We start from the raw sequence: 15,889 nt of genomic DNA, 5'->3' as shown, positions 1-15,889 counted from the left end.
TCCAAAGGATCTGTTTTCATTACTGATACTTACTCTCTTGCACTCGCTGCACACAGCCATCTGTTTGTCTCGCTGTCGTTGCGCACAAAGTGAAGAGGTGCACAGGTGTTGTTTCTTATGAAACGCTCATTGAGAGTGAGGATATTTTTGTCCCCAGATTTATCTGAGTAATACTTGTTTGACAAGATTTACAGCGTTCAATAAAATATCCTACTCACCAGTTGAGTAATTAAAACGCCATCTCCGCGTCGCTTTTACAACATTTCAAATCCTTCAGCTCTTGGCAGCTCCGAAAAGCCAAGATAATGTTGATTCTTCTTTTATTACAAGCTCTGTCGTGTTTTTTGTATTTTTGCCAGCAGACTCTCCTCTGTTCGACGTTTGTTTAAAACGGGTGATTCGAGGTTTGAGATTTAGCTGCTCCATGTCAACCTTTCTCACTCGTTGCGACAACTGGTAATTTACTTTGAGATTTACCTAAATGTTACATAAAACGTGTTACAAATATCTATGGGGTGGTTTGTGAAGTTTGTCTATAATATTCAGAGACAGAATTACAGTAGGCCTACTCTAGAGTAAGTCCAGCTTATTTCATGCTCTCTGTTTCCACTTGAGCTGGGATCATTGAAGCATAAGGCCTCACACACACACACGCATTCACCGCCTGATGTTGGAAAAATGATTGTTTCATACACATCACATGACCTAAATTGTACAGAAAACAATTTTGGCTGATAGATTTAATGTTATTACAAAATCTCCCTTCTATAATTATTTTTTTTTTAGATCCATTTGCATACTTGACTGTTGAATATCTATCCCACTGTTCAGTTGGTTTATAGAAATGAGACTTGAAAAGTGTTCTTTCATTTCACCTGACACAAGGGAGATATTCAAATCATTTATCGTTTCTGACACAGCACATTATGTCTTTGGTGTGTGTGTGTGTGTGTGTGTGCGAGAAGGAATCGTTTAATCTCTGTGTCTTTTCGATCTGCTTAAACAACCTGCAGAGAAGAATGACATTTTAATACTTTTTGCTCCTATTAACATAGATTGTTTTCTGAGCGGACGGAAAATTAAGCTTTCAACATGGCTGATTCTTTTCGCATTATCAGAGTTGTAGCCGTGGCACAGTTACATTTGGTGCTAGTATTACATGTTACATAGACAAGCTAAATGATAACTATTCCAAACAATTCTTCATTATGATATTTTTTTATAAATATATGTAAAAATTGTATTATAATGCAGGAATATAAATACTTACAGACAGTACATACCTAAAAAGGGGACTAAAGGTAAATTTCCGGTCTTTGCATTAAATTATCAAAGCATATAATGTTTATTTTGCAAGCATTAGTTAAGCTCTAACAAAATGAAACCATTCCTTTTCAGAGACCATCTTTGGGGGGAAATCATTATTATTTAATGTACATGACTGGCTCTTTGGCATGATTCAGTAAACACGGATAGACCTTTTCATCTGGTGGCTGTCGAGGTGTGTTAAGAAAGTGTCAGACGATGCCCTGAGGAGCTCTTAACATTTGAATGCAAACATGAGGTGCAGGCATATATTTTATACATTAGCCACGGTAATGCTGACTTACAGGATCACTTAAACTCATGACATTAAACATATAAAATTAAAGCAGATGAAGGCATAAAATATACAAAAGTATGCTCAAGTGTCTCCTTTTTTTCTTGAACTCATTTTAGTGCCCCTTCACCATAGATGAGCACCTTTTTTATTATGTCACTCTCCTTTTCGTGCCCCAAATCTTCCTTTATTCGCTTTTCTACCTGTAAGAATTCATCTTGCTCTCTTCAACCATCCTTATTTGGCTTCCCATCCTCTCAGCCTGGCCTAGTTTGAAGGACTCAGTCTGTACGATAAGGATTTCCCTGCGAGTGCTCGCCCCACGGGAACGCCATCAATCTGCACCCACTGCCCTCTCTTCATCTTCCCATGCCTTCCAAAAAATTGTTCAGGCTAATATAACACACGCTGTGGCAACTGCTCGCAGGCTTGTTGTTCCACCCCAAAACACACCGTTTACACATACGTACACCCCTTCCATTTCAATACCGGCCGCCCTAATGCACTCAGCAGCGGTTCAGACTGGAATTACTTTTGCACGAATATCCTCTAAATGCGATATGGGTTTTCCACTGCGCTGCAAAATCTGAAACTCACTTAAACTCTCTGGCTGATAAGATTGCATCAGTGAGTGAGGGATTACTGTTTAGTTTGACATCTCAATTGCGCAAGAAATATCAAATTCTGCTTGTATGGGGAAAAACAAAACAAAAAAACAAAACGGTAACACTTTATAGATGGTCCACTTTAGACATTCTACTAACTATAAGTAACTTTGCAACTACATGTCAACTAAATCTCATTAGAGCGTTAATAGAATGTCTGCTTAATATCTGCTAACACTTTATTTTGATGCTTCCCGACAGACATTCTACTGACTATGAGTAACTTTGCAACTACATGTCAACTTAATCTACTAAACTGAAACACCTAACCCTAACCTAACAGTCTACTAATAGTCAGTCTAATACTGACAGTCTACTAGTAACCTACTACTAATAAGAGTAAGTTGACATGTAGTTGCAAAGTTACTTAGTAGAATGTCTTAAGTGGACCATGGAAATAAAGTGTAGCTGAAAGAGAAAAAGAAAGAAAGAGCTTTTGGCACTTTCAAGGCACTGGAGAATTTACTTAAATAAACATTTTCTAAATAAACTGTCTGTATGTGATTTGATTAGCTCTGATAAATGATTCAGTCTATGAATGGGTTTCTGTTTGTGAGCCTTTATCATGATAAGACCTTAAAAAGAAAGAAATAAATAACGGTAGGGGACACATCTTTCAGACTGATAACGGATGTCTTTAGCAGGAAAGGTAAATAATTTGGATAAACGTCTGATTTCATTGTGTGACAAAGCATCTCCAATGCCGCTCTGTCCGATATTGATTTGGTTCTTCTGGTCATCCAATCAAGCCCAATACGATTCACATCTAAAGCACTCCAACCCTTTTCTCAATGTCCCACCCTTATCCCTCTGGAGACAGGGGAGCTCCATCCATCACTGCCCGGGAAGAGTGCACCTCCACCAGCTATCGGTCTGACCCATCAGCCCTTACTAGGAGTCTGTCTGATAAACCCAATGATATGCTGTCACCCTTCTGATTTGGTGTCCCAAAACTGATCCTGCTCTAAACACACACATGATATTGTCTTACTGTCCACTGGCCACCTGTCTGCACTCACTGTCACTTTGTATTCTCTAGTTGCTTTCCATTGTTCCTATTATCTGTTTCCCAACCAGGCCCTTTGGTCTTTCAAAAGCATTCTCTGTGTATGCATGTGTGTGTTTATATACATAGTATGACAATATGTACCTGTTTTTCTGTGCATATACTTGTCAAGCAGTGCAGATCATTGTGTATCTTAAGATGAGTATGTCAGTGTCAAAGTCAAAGTGTAAAACTTGCCACAACAAAACGGCATGGTTTTGTAAAAAACAAACAAAATAGTCATCGTAGAATTTTTTTTAGGATGGTAAAATATACTGAGGGAAAAGAAAAACTGTAGACACATCTCGCATTTAGAGGATATTCGTGCAAAAGTAATTCCAGTCTGAATCGCTGCTGAGTGCATTAGGGCGGCCGGTATTGAAATGGAAGGGGTGTATACGTATGTGTATACGGTGTGTTTTGGGGTGGAACAACAAGCCTGCGAGCAGTTGCCACAGCGTGTGTTATATTAGCCTGAACATTTTTTTGTGACTCTGGATCACAGTGTAGCTTTAACCATAATTTGTATATCTTTGATTAGAGTAATTCACATCACTGTGCTTGGGTCAGACTATCAATGTGTAAGAGGAAAATAAAGAGATAAGTAGAGAGGAAGGGACAAATTTAGAGGACAAAGTGGGTAAATGGAAGACAAACCGACCTTTCAGACCTGGTGCTGGACAGGACGGATCTCCAGTTACTGTGTAATACATCACCCTTCTCTAATGTGGTGATTCTGTTTCATAGTAAATAAATCATTGTTTGTATGTTTCCTTGAGACTTTACACCAAGTCATGTCTGTATTGTTGAGTAACTAAATTTGACAAAACCTTTGGTGACATACAATGACATTCTCAATTACACACATATATATATATATATATATATATATATATATATATATATATATATATATATATATATATATATATATATAACTACATAATAACTGAAGAAAAAGATGAAAAGCTTAAAGATGAAAAAAGCCGGAGTAAGGCACATGAAGTTGTAGTCCACATTGTTTTCCCCAATCATGCCAGAAAAGAAAGACTTAATAAAAACACATTAATAAATTACTCACTTTCTCTATGTCCCTGATTTCCCTCTTCCCCATCCCCATATGTGACCCTGGATCACAAAACCAGTCACAAGTAGCACGGGTATATTTGTAGCAATAGCCAACAATACATTGTATGGGTCTAAATTATCGATTTTTCTTTTATGCCAAAAATCATTAGGGTATTAAGTAAAGATCATGTTCCATTAAGATATTTTGTAAATTTCCTATTGTAAATATATAAAACATTTATTTTTGTGAGTGAATGCAGCAAAATCTCGAACATACATGGGTAACCTTAAAGGCGATTTTCTCAATGTTTCGATTTTTTTGCACCCTCAGGTTCCAGATTTTCAAATAGTTGTATCTCAACCAAATATTGTCCTATTCTAACAAACAATACATCAATGGAAAGCTTATTTATTCAGCTTCAATATGATGTATAAGTCTCAGTTTAAAAAAGTTGACCCATGTGACTGGTTTTGTGGTCCAGGGTCACATATTTCATACTTACCTGTTTCATGAATCTTACCTTTGTGGGTTTATAGTTTGTCCAGATTAAATTTTAATTTCTCCTTCGGCAGTCAGTGAAATAAATTCCTGGGTAAACTAAAATGGGAAAAAGAGAACAGAAAACAAGCAAACCATCAAAAACAAGAGCATACAGGATTATCCCTACCACAACCACCACCATTGCATCATCCAGACAGTTGTAATTGTGAAAGAAGTGGGTTGAGGGAAGGACAAAAAGGGCATTATTATAACATAAGTATAGCATAGTTTTATTTAATGCCTTGTGCATTACAAAAATACAAGAATTACATAAATGCAATAAAATAATACAGTTGATATTATACAACATTTGGCATTATTATGACAAGGTGATCATTTGCATGAATTAACAGACAGAATTAACATGCAGTGCAACAATACAAAGCAACTTTCACTAAATACTAGATGTTGTTTGAAATCAGTTAGATGACTAGATAGACATTGCTGTTGATATTTCACATTTTTTAAATGGAAAGAAAGATGTAAAAATAATGTTGAAGTAAACACCCATGAGGCACCGCAGAGGCAAATCTAACAATATTAGTATTCATACACTCATACACCAAGTTACCTTGAGCTACATTTTGGTGTAAATAAATGAATACCACCATGATTATCTCAAAAATGACCCCCTTTCCATCCCCATCCTACTAAACAGCATTGTGGTCCTCAGCTGCAAAGTACTAGGCAGATCACACAGCGTAATGCCACACGTAATGGCCTATTATTGGGTCTAAATTGGTATACATGGCATGTGAGGCCAAAGAACATGAGATGTTAGTATTCATTCCCATGTTGCTCTTTCTTCTAGTTTGCTAAGGGATTAGTATCAGTACAAGCTTATCTGTGGTTATGAGTCACTAAATGACATCATCTCGGGATTCTCCTTATTGGCTGAAATGAGAATAGGAGGCAAAGTGTCAGTCCTGTAATTGGAAGCTTAAAGAGTAGGTCACATTCTGCACCACATGAACTGATTCAGAGTCTTTTGGAAGATAAACTGATGAATTTGTGCATTGTTCGGAGTAAAAAGGATAATAATGAAAAACATATTAGGGCCTGCCTTACTGTGAGTGTGATATTGCTCTTATAGGCTACACCAGTTCAGTAAACAAGAAAGTAATACTGAGTAACTTATAGTACATATTACATGATAGATACAATACTGCCACTTACGCTCTGCCAGTGACAGTAATATGGAAGCCCATTTCTGCCACAGAAGAAAAAAACAAACAAACATCATGCTTTGTATATACAGTATGTAATTTCCACTTTGATGAAAGAATTCTTTCATCTCATATTTATGAGATGAAAAGTCTAAATTATGGCATACTAAGTAATAATAATGAGATGGAAAGTTGAAATTACGACATTAAAAGTCATAACCATGACATAAAAAAGCAAAATTATGTTTTAAGTCGAAATTATGACTTAAAACATCAGTTATGACAAGTCAAAATTGTATTTAATGTCATAATTTCGAATTGATCTAATTGTTTAAAATTTTGTCATAATTATGCAATAAAAAAAATCTAAATGATGTCTTAGAGTCAAAAGTTTCGACTTTTATCTCATAATTGTGACTGTAATAATAATTAAGATTTACCAAAGATTATTTTCTTGTGTGGTGGAAATGGGCTTTTATACTATAATTTCAATCAAAGTCAAAGGGTAAATGAACCATTGAGTCTCTATGCAACACACAATAGTGCTGTTTCATTCCTTAATGAATAAGTGTTTATTAACAAATTGTTTGAATGAATTATTCAAATAATCACTCATAAAGCCAGTCATTTGTTTCAGAAAGAGTCACTGTTTGGAAGTGTTTTTCAAAAAAACGCCATTTGAGTGTTGATGGGAGGCCAAAAACATGGAGAAAACCTAAATGTTTACAACATTAACATCGGTTGCGTGTTAATGTGAAAATGTGTTTTTTCTCTCTGCCTCTGCTTCCTTAATTTAGAGTTACTTGCACGGATATTGCAAAAATTCATTCTATAGGCTATTCTTAATTGGAAGTCCGTACACCTCCTTTCACTGCTTGCTGGTTTGACAGAATTAGCTGAAAGTTAAAGTTAAAGTTTGTAGACTTCTGGAATTAAAAAGCTGAGAATAAAACAAGCTTTCGATTTTAATGAAGTCATTATGCAGGCTCTTACAAAGCCGTTTGTCTAGTCGTTTTTGAAAATATAACCTGTCAAAGAAGAGAGTTCTTCACAAAGGCTAATCTGCCCCTGTCGTAGCTCACTTTGCACCCATCAAAAGGTATGCATGTGTTTCAATGCTTAAATGAGAACCGAAAGAAGACAGAACAAAATATGTCGGTTTCTATTAAACTAAATGCATTTAAATGAGGCTCGAGTAATTTGAGTAAAGTCTGCATAAAATAAAAACTTTATGACAATGATAACTGATAAAGATTGAAATGCAACTCTTTGGACCATCGTTAATACATAGCATCACTCAACAATGAGTGATTGTCTTTTGGTGGATTTGAATTCTTACCTCTAACCTCAATGCAAGAGCCATTACAATACAATGATGAACTTTTTGTCTTATTGCATTCTCTCTTCTCTTTCTCTTAACTGGGTGACTCATTTGGTTTCATCCTCCTCTATGTGTTATTGATTTCATTGACCGCTGCACAAAATGGCAGAGTATTGTTTGCTGTGAGATAATTGTCCCATCATTGGTCCTGTGATGAGACTCTGAGTTCTCTCCATACAATTACAGTCTCACCTAACCTGCTCGAGTGACTACTAAAACAGAAAAACAGTTGTGGCACCTTTTTTGCATGGTTTTTCATCTCACGCACGCACACAATATTTGCAAAATATGTAGGCCTACTAGTAACCACAACAAAAACGGTTTAGCTTGCTATGCTCTGAAGCCTTTCAGTGCAAACACAACATTTCTATGTAAATTAGGCAAACTGGGCTTTTCTCACAACACAATTTGGATGTAACTAGCATTACACAAAGCTCGTGTGATTTGCAAATTTCCTTTGAATCGGACGATAAACCAAGCAGGAAAAAAAGGTTCAATAGGGTTCTTGACTCATTTTACAAGAACAATATGCCAAAATGTTTCTATAGGAGAAATGTCTTAGTTCACTCAAAAATGAATATTTTATCATTACTTACTCACCCTCAAGTTGTTCCAAACCCGTATGCGTTTCTTTCTTGTGTTGAACACAAATAAGAGAATGTTGGTAACCAGATAGTTGACTTCCATAGTAGAAAAAAAAAAAAAGAAAGTCAATGGGTGCCGTCAACTGTCTGGTTACCAACATTCTTTAAAATATCTTATTTTGTGTTCAACAATAGTTGTGTTGAACACAAAAAATTAAAATGTTTTAATACTGTTTTCTTTTTGCACCATCTTGCCAATTAACCAACATATTTTCGACAAATAAATTAGATATTCTACTCCAGCTATAACTAACAAACATTAATAAATACGACATGACAAAATATTGACTTAATTGCAAAGATATTTCTGTCAAAAGTGAAAACAAAAAACGTGTAAAAAAGAACACATTGCTCAACACAGCAGCGGGCTATAATCAATTATGATAATTCACTTACACGGTCTGTTACACAGCCACTGGGCGTGGGAGTAGGTGTTACAGGCCCTTTGTTTTGTGATCCCAGAGTTCTGCTCTATGTGACGACGGCTTTGCCTTTCCCTAAGCCGGGCCTGATGAGCCGGAAGGCAGTTGTCATGAAAATGAGTGTGGCTCATTATTAACTTGTGTCGCCTTCACTGAAATGCCTTTGCTTTCGCGATTCAGCATGAAGATGGTTCAGCTCTTCAATTAATCTTTACTATACTTTCAACATTAAGTATCCAACACCCCCTGCCCACATTAAAATGACACACGATCAGAGGATGCGTTCAGTGCACTGATTGGCTTATTCATGTATCAATGGCATGAGGTCAAATGAGGAGAAACTTAAAAAGAAAAATCCAAAAAGAGAACGTGTACTTCTCCTTGGAGTCCACATTCTTGTTATTGAAGGGCTGAACCTTGAGAAATCTGATGGACAAAGCTTTCAGAAAGGACACGAATCACCACTAAAAATATAATAAAAGTTGTCCGTATGAATGTATAAGTCTTCTGAAGCCATATGATAGCTTTGTGTGAGTAGCAAATTGAACTTCAGGTTGTTGGAACTTGAGTAATCCCAACTAGTCTTTCTTCACTTGGAAGAAAGAAAGTCTGGAACGACATGAGGATGAATAAATGATGGCAGAATGTGAGTGAACTATCCCTTTAAGCCATTCACATTCACAGTAATTTGTTTTGTCACCATAATGAGTCATAATTACTTTGACTATTAAGGGGGGAAGAAAAATGTTTGGAATTTTTCAAGGCATTTGGTGGAAGACATTCTTCAACTCTTTTCGCAGACAGTTAAATCTGACATTGGATTTAACTTTCTCAAACGTGTCACCAAAAAACCCTTTATTAATCAGGAGGCGATCACGGCACATATCAACAGAGACGGCGTGTCGACAATGACACACAAAGAGAGGAAGCAGTTTCTGAAATAAATTGCTAGATTGGCAAAGGATTGTTCGATGTCACAACACACTTGGATTCAATCCTACTATAAATTATTCACATGTAAAGCCTCTTTAAACTAACATTAGAATCAATTATTAAGAGGGAAAGTAAAAGCTAGTCTTCACCCACGTCACATGAGACAGCACGTGTGTTCATACATATATATGAAGAAATGCAAGTAGCCTACCTTTAGAATAAGGTTTCTCAAAAGGTCCCATTACAAAATCTGTTGAAAAGAGCTTAAAGGGATAGTTCACCCAAAAATTAAAAAATACTATCGAAGTCAATGGCTACCCTACCATCAAGTGTCTGGTTATCGACATTCTTTAAAATATCTTCTATTGTGCTCAGCAGAAAAAAAATCAATTAATACAGGTCTGTGACAACATGAGGGTGAGTAAATGATGACAACATTTTTATTTTTGTGTACAGACTTCTGTCAAGAAAAAGCGGATGGTTTAATTTTAATGGCATCCTGGATTGTGTCGGGGGATTATATGTTTGTTTGGAGCATTTGACCGCAGATTGTTTGAAACGAGGCACTTTAGAGAAATGAGAAACTTCAGATTTTTCCACTGAAATTGGTGGAAAAGTGTCACAACTGTTTCAAAGTGTCTAAAGTTGTTTTCTTTTCCCATGATACTTTAATTTCCCAAGGGACAAGTTTGTGTTGAGCTTCGGCTCACAGAGCGACTGTAATGACAGAGAACCAGAAAAACTATTTGTTTGTTTTTGTGGCATTGAATTCAGCCCGTTTTCTCCTTGTCTCTCTGTCCTTTTTAAGTACTGTGCAGTCCTGCTGTGTTTATTGAAAGTGTACGCAAAACCACTGGGCCAGCAGGGGTGAATTAGTTACACAGAAACTTTGCGTCTGATGTCTTGGCCTGAGATCTGTGAAGCTGGGTTGGGGTGAGACAGTCTGTGTTGAGATCACTGGGCTTGATGTGAAGGCAGTGCCATACCTGTGATGCCATCTGTGCCACCCGGCCCGCCACATGCATGATGCCACCTGCCACTGGAAAGCCCTGGATGAACACATCTCTCTAACTTGTCCTCTAAGGAATATCTATTAGGTGAGGTCAGAAAAGACAGAAGGGGATATTAAGTGGGACAATTGACAATAACAATAACAAACTGCGATCATCCGATCAATTCCCGGTGGACAAAATCAAGTCCCGCCCTGAATTTTTTTTATTGTTCGAGAAGCCATTTTACTCTGATTTACATCATAATAGACAAGAAATGACGATCGCAACTGCTGCTTCATGCCGAGTTCAAAATAGTAAGTTCCGTTCCTCAATTTTGATTGGCGGAGCAGCGTTCCAAAAGGATTTTGGGTCAGGATTATTAAAGGGATAGTTCAAAAATGAAAACGAAAATCGTCCCAAACCTGTACAGGTGCTGGTCATAAAATTTGAATATCATGAAAAAGTTGATTTATTTCAAGAATTCAACTTAACAGGTGAAACTAATATATTATATAGACTCATTACATGCAAAGTGAGATATTTCAAGCCTTTATTTGTTATATTTTTGATGATTATGGCTTACAGCTTATGAAACCCACAAAATCAAAATCCCAGAAAATTAGAATATTACATGAAATCACACAGTAATTACACAGTGATACCATGGTCATTGAACCAGGTTTTGGTTATTTTGGCAGTGTGGGCAGGTGCAAATCCTGCTGGAAAATGAAGTCAGCATCTCCATAAAGCTTGTCTGCTGAAGGAAGCATGAAGTGCTCTGGAAATGTCCTGGTGGACGGCTGCGTTGAGTGGACAGCACAGTGGACCAACACCAGCCGATGACATGGCTCCCCAAACCAACACAGACTGTGGAAACTTCACACTGGACTTCAAGCATCTTGGATTGTGTGCCTCTCCATTCTTCCTCCAGACTCTGGGACCTTGGTTTCCAAATGAGATGCAAAATTTGCTCTCATCAGAAAAGAGGACTTTGGTCCACTGTGCTTTATTAAATCCAGAGTCAACGCAGCCGTCTACCAGGACATTTCCAGAGCACTTCATGCTTCCTTCATTTTCCAGCAGGATTTGCACCTGCCCACACTGCCAAAAGAACCAAAACCTGGTTCAATGACCATGGTATCACTGTGTAATTACTGTGTGATTTCATGTAATATTCTAATTTTCTGGGATTTTGATTTCATGGGTTTCATAAGCTGTAAGCCATAATTATCAAAATTATAACAAATAAAGGCTTGAAATATCTCACTTTGCATGTAATGAGTCTATATAATATATTTGTTTCACCTGTTAAGTTGAATTTTTGAAATAAATCAACTTTTTGATGATATTCAAATTTTATGACCAGCACCTGTATATTGTTTTTTTTCTTTTGTGGAACATAAAAGTTGATATTTTGAGAAATATTTTTTGGTACATGCAATAGAACATAAAATATCTTTCTGCAGGTTACGTCATTACAGGAGTAGGCAGTGACGTGTTTATGAGTGATTTTTTCAATCGTTCAGAAATGAAAAAAAAAAGTGACTGGCTGCATCTGAAATTGCATACTCATCAGATGCACAATTTAGAATCTCGCCGGAAGTAGTAAGTAGAGAGGTATGTATTCACGTGTGCAGCCACTGTCTTTTTGATTGAGTCATTGAATTATTTACTCAATTTATTTGTTCGGAAAAAAATATTCAGGAAACGAAACACTAGTCTAGTACTGTTCACTGCTTATACACATGAAAAGGCACTGGAGTGCACGGCTTTATTTAGAACTATTTTTATTGGTGGAGCAAGAACTTACATAATATAGCAATATTGTCTCTATAATGTATACTTAATATGAACTTTTTGCACATCCCTTTAAGCTATCCCTCGATATGTGCTGTTGATCTGAATATCATAACGTCTTAAATTGTAATCAGATTACTTAACTTACTTAACTTGAAACATAACTTGAATCCCATTTGCAAATAGTTTTTTTCTTTCTTTCCTGGCTTTAAACAAGAAAAAGCTATTTGCCTGGGGGCTAAGAAAATTAAACCGAATTCAACATCTGAAAGTAAGTCTTACAGTTTTTCTCGATTGCTTGAATGCATTTCTTGAAACTATGCCTCGTATTCTCAAAACAGTAAACACAAATCCATAACGTCTCACCCAGTTCCCCAAACATCCTATTTTCTGGTCAAAATGAAGCTCTACACTCAAAACCATTCACTCTTGCTGAAAAACCAAACTTTGCACTCAGACATCACACACAAGCCCTCACAAACACACACACACACACACACACACACACACACACACACACACACACACACACACACACACACACACACACACACACACACACACACACACACACACACACACACACTCACACTCACACTCACACTACAACATAGTCTTACACACTGGTGCTATAAATTCAAAACAACATTTCCAAAACGGGTAAGTTATGTTGCCTGTGGTTCCCCCCCTCACAAACCTTTTCACATGATGAACACAAAAGACACAACCAATGGATACATTGGCACATTTTTATTACAGTTTTTCTCAATTGCTAAAACACTAAAACCCATTGGCTGAACAAAGTTCTCAGTTGCCTGAACTCATTTAGCTAATTAAGCAGTCTGTTGTCAATACCTTAAACCATTTCACATGGTAAAACACAATTTGCAGATCTCACTTAGACTTTTCAGCAAAACTCTAAACACATTCTCATTCTCAAAACACATTCTGCACTCTAATGCACATGTCATCCATACTGGAAAACACAAGTGGCAACAGTCAAATACAAATGTCATTGATTGAACACAACCACTCAAAATTGATTTAACCTGTTTCAAATTATGCCCGAAGACAAGAAGCACAGTGATCACATGTTTACTCCTTTGATTTTAGTATTGTATACTCTAGTACAGTGCATTGTAGGCTGTATACTGTACAATGAACAAATTGTATGGCCCTGAACATTGTGCTTTCCATTTGTTAACAGTACTGACTGCTCAATAGATTTTGACTGGTTGCAGGTTCATATCAACAAAGAACAAGAATTACATTATCACAGAGACAAAGGACAAGTTTGTGAGATGCAGGGTACAGTACTGTAAAATAGGGATACAAGAAGAAGAAGAGGAAGAACAAAAAAAATGCAAAGAGCAAAGCAGAGTAGTAATTTCTGATCAATTTTGAGCCACTATGATAGAACATGTTTTCGTTCATCAAAAGACAATGACGGAAAAATATGAAATTTGTTTTGAGATTATAAATGTACTTCTCCCTGAGAACTATATGTTTTGAACAATGTGTTTTCTATTTTTTGGTGTATTGTTTACTGACTGCTTGATAGTGTATATCATTTTGATCACTTTGTTTAAGATTTGAGAGCAGTGTTTGATTTTGAACACAGGTAAAACTGTTTTGAGGCGAAAGTTTCATTTTGCAAGAGGAGTCAGAGGTTTTGAAAATAGTGCTTGAAGATGAGGTTTTGTGTTTAATATTTTCAGAAAATGGAGCAAGGTTTCAGAAATTGTGTTCTAGCAATTGAGAAAAACTGTAATTCATGTACTTACACAGTACAACACACACAAAAAAAAACCCCAAAAAACCCCAAAGATTATTCCACCTCAGCATCCCGTCTTTGGTCTGGGTCAGGCCAGAGAATCTCTAAAATGTATTTTTATTACAGTAGTATAGGGCAACAGCTACAGTACATGTATGTGTTGTAACAGTGTACTGCATCTACTGTACCTGTTTTCCTCCTGAAGGTTCTTATGATCGAGGTGATGGTGAAGCAACTCAAGTTTGGCTGTACTCGTTGCCCAGCCTCCCTCATAGTCATACCATGAACAAAGACATGGGCAACTAGAGTGGCACTGCTTGTCTCTCCGGCCTTGCCCTTCACCTTCCTTATCCTCTTCCTCCTCCTCCTCCACTCCAGTGTCCTCAACCTCTTCCTGCATGTCTTTCTGGATCCATTGTTCCAAAACTGAATGAACTGACTCTGGCCCTTTTATCTATCTATTGAAGGTTCCGATCGTAGTGTTTCCACTTGGGTAATTGTGTGCTAACTAAGCTGAAGCCGTGCTGACTTGAGTGAACAATATTGAATGCTAGTGCTTTCTAAATGACAACATGGTGTAGGCAATGAGAAATGAAGGGATTTGTGTGTAGAGTTTTGCAGTGACAGGTCAACAAATCTGACTCATGTGTCAAAACAGGGGAATAGGGTTTATAGTTTAGAGATATGGGTGTGCTTTTTGATAAATGGCGTTATGGTTCTGAAATTTTAGTTCAAAAGCCTGGTTATAGTGTTTAAGCAATCAAGAAAAACTGTAATATCCCATGCAATTTTGATTTTTGAATATCCTTGTTTATATGTTTAGATATTTCTGTATTTTTAAGTGGATCACTTATGAGTCAATGAGTCAAACTATACGCTCTCTCTTTCACATACGTCCTGTTTTATTTTGCGGCAATGGCATTGTTATTATAGGTTTGCTGTGATGTGTTCAGTGGTGCCCGTACCAATGTCAGCATTTTTTCCTTCTCTGAGCCTGTTACTGCCCCCTTGGGGACCCCTGATGAGTTTCTTAAGTGAGATGCTCCGCATTGTCACAACGTTTTCACAAAGCTGCATTAGACGAGGCTGAGAGCTCCTTTCATCACGGTTGTGTCTAAATGAGCCTTGTCAGGTTTGATAATGTGTGCTGGTTTCGTTGCCTGCTTAGGCTATTCATCTTTCTCTCGCTCTTTCTTTCTCGCTCTCTGTAATTTTGCATGTTCTCTTTGGCTCTGGCTTGAGTTGCTTACAGAAATTGGTTACAATTTGAAGATATACACCAGAGCTTTGTGTGCTCTCTACTGCACAAGCTCTGAATAATGAGCCAAATGTAATGTTGTTTTATTTACTACAGCTAAATCCCAACATAACAACAGACAAGAGTGGATATGGGTTTATGTATATGGTTATTTGACATCCCATAGTTTTTGGAAGTTGCTGTCTAAAATTATAAACTAAGAGTATTTTCAAATTATGATTGATTATTATAGTTTCTGTGGTCTCTCAATTATCACAAGGTCACAATATTTGTCCTACTTTTGAACGGTAGTCTATTTATACACAGCATGTTCAACATTCAAAATAAAAGGCTCGGTGAATGCATCATAAATTCAGCAATGCGTTTTTGTTTATGTGGCCACTAACCATTTTGCAAACACTTATAATAATAATAATATACTATTGAATAACTACATCATCTATCGAAAGTCAGAACACTCTCATTTATGGTGGGTGATGGGTCACTTGTTGGACTGTGTAAATCAAGGGCAATTTGTATACTTGTACTGGCAGCATGACATTAAGAGCTTTTGATATAGTGATGTTAATGATGATCGCTATCATAACAGGTAACACTCAGAGT

General features: G+C 36.9%; 1 protein-coding gene across 1 annotated transcript in view; it reads left to right on the top strand.

Moving 5' to 3' along the window:
- c19h1orf94 (chromosome 19 C1orf94 homolog) overlaps positions 1 to 15,889 on the top strand; it is a gene marked incomplete at both ends in the record, with an annotated part of 92,714 nt that overhangs the window by 32,929 nt on the left and 43,896 nt on the right. The window lies entirely within an intron of this gene.

This window comes from Squalius cephalus (genome assembly GCF_949319135.1).
Source record: "Squalius cephalus genome assembly, chromosome: 8".
NCBI lineage: Eukaryota > Metazoa > Chordata > Actinopteri > Cypriniformes > Leuciscidae > Squalius > Squalius cephalus.
This window is presented reverse-complemented; position numbering and strand designations above follow the sequence as displayed.